Source organism: Stegastes partitus, unplaced genomic scaffold (genome assembly GCF_000690725.1).
Source record: "Stegastes partitus isolate 25-593 unplaced genomic scaffold, Stegastes_partitus-1.0.2 Scaffold161, whole genome shotgun sequence".
Taxonomy (NCBI): domain Eukaryota; kingdom Metazoa; phylum Chordata; class Actinopteri; family Pomacentridae; genus Stegastes; species Stegastes partitus.
The window spans coordinates 424,581-430,015 of NW_007577892.1; positions in this window are offsets into that span (position 1 = coordinate 424,581).

A 5,435-nucleotide genomic window follows, 5' to 3' on the forward strand; every position below is an offset into this window, starting at 1 on the left:
ACCTATCATAGTATTGTCCTAGCAACCTTCTTTAAATGACAGTAATTTGCAAATAGATATTGTATATGAGGACTAGGGAATTTTCTGTGCAACCTGAAGTGTATAACCTCAAAATTAAAGACTTATGACGTATACAGCAGGATAATTCTGAATCAGTAATAAACCCGAAGATAAGCAGTGTGTCGCAATCATCCAACTACTTTGCTCACTCTTGGGTACTAGGAGATTATATTGCTTGTGTTCTTATGCGAAATACTTTTACAATATCAGTTAACAGTTTGGGAAACTGATTGATCTTAGTCTATCCATCGATCCATTCATTTTCTTCCACTTATCCGGAGTCAGATGGCAGAGGCAGCAGGTGAAGCAGGTCATTCCAGACGTCTCTTGCCCCAGCAACCCTTTCGAGTTCCTCCTGGGGGATCCAGAGGCATTCCCACGCCAGAGAAGACATGCATTTTGTCCAGCAAATTCTGGGTCTACCCTGGGGTCTTCTCCCAGGGGGATATGTCTGGAAAATCTCAACACAAGTCATCCAGAAGGCATCTTAATCAGATGTCTTAACGTCCTCAATTCGCTCTTTTCAATGCAAATGAGCAGCGACTCTACTCCGAGCTCCCTCCAGATGTCCAAGCTTCTCACCCTATCTCTACATCTGAGCCCAGCCAACCTAAGGAGCAAACTAGTCTCAGGTGGTTGTACCCGCAATTTCATTCTTTTGATCACTACCCAGAGTTTGTGACCACAGGTGATGGTTGGAATTCAGATTGACTGGTAATCCCTCTTCATCACGATGGCTCAGTATAATGCCGGCATGACTGCTGATGCTGCACCAAGCCACCTCCATTTTCCCATCACTCATTAACAAGATCTCAAGATACTTAAAGTATAAAAAATAAATAAATAAACTCGTCGCATGGGGCAGCACTTCCCCCCAGCACAGACTGAGCAATCTGAAATTCCAGCCATTCTAGACTGATATCAGTCTAGTGGTGAGAAATTTGGAGCTGAATATTTTGAGACAAGGAATATGAATGTAGTACAGGAAAACAGATACTTCATACAGAAATATCAAAGTACAGAGTATAAAAGAAATTTACAATGAAAAAAAAAATACAGAAAGAAATTTAATAGTGATTTGTTGAGTATGAGGTCTAAACATCTCTACTGGAAAATGCCAGGGAAGAGAAACATAGAAACCACACCCGAGTTACACTGGCAGATTTTAAAGAACATTTTTCTTCTACAATTCTTTAGTTGGAAGCCCAAGAACAAACCTGAGAAATCTTCAGTTCACAGATGTAGAATTTAACTAGGTCACAGCTGAAGTGAGGCAGCGTTGGGCTCAGCGTGACAGAGCCCTCACGAGAGCTCTATCAGAAGGAGCCCCGATATCAAGAAATGATTCACATTTATCTTCTTGAGCTGGGCCTGCCCCGAACAGAGGTTGGATTTGTACGCAACCAAGGTTAATTGGCCAGTTACTGTGATGTAAACAGGTTAACCACTGTTTACGTGGAAGTTCACTGAAATGTAAACAGAAACTGCTTGGATCAAATACAAAATGTGTGTGTGTGTTGTCCGAAAGGCATGTATCTAAAGTAACTGATAGAACAAAGAAGTTTCCGCTGTCTCCCAATATGTGAAGCAGTTCTCACCGGCCATGTTATCTTTAAGGACGTGCATTGTGCTCGGTACAAAACAGGAAACAGAAAACTACAAAACAGGATTATTGGGTCAGTGGAGAAATACAGATTCAGAATACATGATCGAAACATAGCCAATTATAACATTTTGAAAAACAATGTTATCAAATACCACATGTTGCAAAAGAGCAGTCTGGCAATGGTGGAGGAGGATTAAGGACACTTTTTTTTTTTCATTTAACCCTTATTTAACCAGCAGAAGGCTCAAAGAGATTAAAAATCTCTTTTTCAAGAGTGTCCTGGCCAAGACAGGCAGCAGCACAATTGACAAACAAGGTCACAACAGCATTCACACAGACATCACACTCAGAATACATGGTGAGATTAAATTTAGACAACAAGAAATGAACATATCAGCAGATATCAGAAACATAACTAGCAAAAATAATTATCTTTCAAAACATCTACAGACTGATGTTTTTGCCTCCAAGTCATTTATAAACACTTTAAAAGTGTTTAAAGCAACCAGCTCTTGCAGTTTCAGATCTTTTTGTAGTGTTCCAGGGAGAGGGAGCAGCAAATTTAAAAGCTTTCTTTCCCCAATCTGTTCTAGCCTTGGAAGCAGACAGTAGCAATAGATCTTGGGACCGCAGACTGTAACTACTTGCAGCTTTTGTACAAATAAAAACCTGCAAATAACGAGGAAGCAAGCCTAAAATACATTTATAAATTAAAACATGCCAGTGTTTTTTCCTTAGTGTGGTCAAATCTGACCATTCAACATGAGAGTAAAACAAACAAGGATGAGTGAAAGACTTAAAATTGGTGATAAACCTTAAAGCGCCGTAATACACTGAACCTAAAACACTCAGGTTTTGAGCGGAAGCATTCATGTATACCGTATCTCCATAGTCCAACACAGACATAAAAGTGGCAGCAACCAGTCTCTTTTTGGCCTCACAAGACAGGTAAGACCTGATTCTAACATAAAACCCTGTTTCAGTTTAAGTCTCTTTGCCAGCTGCTGGATGTGAGGTGTGAAAGAGAGACAATCATTGATTAAAATTCCAAGGCATCTATACTGAGACATGTACACAACTACTGGAAGTTCATGAAACTGGGACAGTAGGCACAAGCAGCGGCTGAAGTGGACAGCCCCGGTGGAGAGAGAAGTGTCGTGGTGGTCTGAGCAATCAGAGGCTGCCCTGTAGGACGCCTTGGAGACAGCGGACTGGGACCATTTGACTGGGACGTGTTCCAACGCAGCTCCGGTGATGACGTCAGTTTGTTTATGGAGGCAGATGTGGTATTTATTGGGAAACTAGTGGAGGACACTATCCCCAAAAGAACTGTCAGGGAGTTTCCCAATCAGAAGCCGTGGATGAACAAAGGCATCCGTGACACTCTGAAGTCCCGCACCACCGCCTACAACACAGGACTCACAATCAGAGACTTGGGACTTTACCGGGCCGCTGCATACAGTCCCACCTGGACACTAGGAAGGGTAATTATGTGCAAATGCTGTTTGTGGGCTTCAGTTCAGCATTAAACACCATAATCCCCTCCAGACTGGTCACTAAGCTGCAGGACCTGGGATTCACCTCCTCCCGGTACAGGTGGGTCTACAGCTTTTTGACCAGCAGACCGCAGGTGGTTCGAGTGGGCAATCACGTGTCCCCCTCACGCACCCTGAACATCGGTGCCCCCCAGGCCTGTGTGCTGAGCCCTCTGCTGTACTTGTCATAAGGCAGAAGTGATGGGTTTTTATCATTGTATTGGTTTGCAGTGTTTATGCATGCTTTTATATTTATTTATGCATGATTTTACTTATTTTAATTTTTTATGCCTTGGGTTTTATTCTGTTTTATTTGTGTTTTACATTTGATGTTTTTATGTGCAAGCATGCAATACTGTGACACACTTCTAGCCTTAATTGAACTTAATGAGGAATGATCTGCACGTGTGGTTGAGCTGATGGACCGCATAACCAGCCACTAAGGAGAAGGAGAGGAGAAATCGTGGCCAATCCGTGGCTGGGGGGAGGGCGCAACGGCAGCAACAGAGGAAGAAAAGGCCCCACAGCAGAGGAAGAGGAGGTGGGCGCGTGGTAGCAGAGACACACCTGTCCTGCAGTGTGGCAGCGATGGAGGTGAGCGCGGGGTAGCAGAGACACACCTGTTCTGCAGTGTGAGCGCCGTTGGGTGTGAGCAGCGATGGAGGTGAGCGAACCAGCCGAGACGGACGAGGGGTTTCCCCAGACGGTGCGACCGGGTTCTAGAGGAAGAGCAGGTGAGCGCGTGGCAGCAGAGTCACACCTGTTCCGCAGTGTGGCAGCGATGGAAGTGCGAGAACCAGCCGAGACGGCGAGGGGTTTCCCCAGACGGTGCTACCGGGTTCTAAAGACTATCCGCCAACGCCTGTTTCCTCCGGCCTGGGTCGCCAGTTGCCATTTGTGTTCATAGAGGGCTGGGCCGGAGCCAAACACGTGGACTGTGGTGTGGCGCCAGGACCCCTCAGGAGAAGATGGACCGCGCGAAAGGAGAAAGATTGTTACAGACTGCTAGGGCCTTGGCTGACTGTGGGTTGGGTGAAGGCAATGTTCATTGTTTTATTAAATGCTTTTATGGTGATCTTTTGTCCCGGTGGTTATTTTAAAGCTCTGCTTGATTAAGAACCTGTTTTGAGTCCTAAGTGGCGTTGTCGTTTTTGGTCCTTTAAAATATTATCAGTTTAATTTTAATTATAAATTCTGGTTTTATTGTTTTTAGTTGTTTTAAGCCCTACACCAGCTGGGTTTTTTTTTTTTTTTTAACATACTCTCTATACATGAATGACTGCCTGTCCACATCAGACTCTAAGACCATCATTAAGTTTGCGGACGACACAGCAGTGGTGGGTCTGACCTCCAACAACAATGAGGACTATTTAATGGAGATCACCCACCTGGAGGACTGGTGCAGAGACAACAGCCTCCTCCTGAACGTCAGCAAGACTAAAGAGCTGATTGTGGACTACAGCAGAGGGCATACCACCCACTCAGGATCAGCAGGACAGAGGTGGAGCAAATGGAGAGCTTCAAATACCTGGGTGTTGACATCACGCAGTACCTGATGTGGTCCTGTCACATAAACACCCTGGTGAAGAAAGCTGGACAGTGTCTCTACCACCTCAGACACCTGAGGGACTTCCCAGCTAGCAACGAATGTTCTCACAACTTTGGCAAACATTCCCTATAAGTTCTCTTAAAGTTTTTTTTAATTTAAAAAAAATTAATGTAATGTTCAAAGAATATTACAATAACATTTAGTCCTGTGATAGACTGGCAACCTGTCCAGGGTGTCCCCTGCCTTTGCCCTAAGTCAGCTGGTATAGAATACTAACTGAAATATTGAAAATAAACCAACATCTTTATTTTTTCTTGACATAATTCATCTAAATGCAGTGTGATTATTAGTTTGGCTGTACTAGATATAAGAGCTAATTTGGTTCTGATTGTATCAAGCTGTGTGGTGCAGCTCTAAGGAATTGTAGTTTTAAAATATATTAGTGTTTTTCCTTAGATTGAAAATTATGAATACTGAATTGAGAGTACATTCAGGATTTACCCTGCCCTGGCCTCGTATGTTCACCGTGAGCCAGGGCTGGTTCACGTGTTACCTGATAGAATTTGAATTTAATTTTCAGACTTGCACCAATAGCGGAAGGCTGAGGAGGCGTGGTCTGACCCCTGACACCAAAGCTTGTGGGACACAATCGGAACCTGCTAATGGCTCTAAAGTACACTTAGTG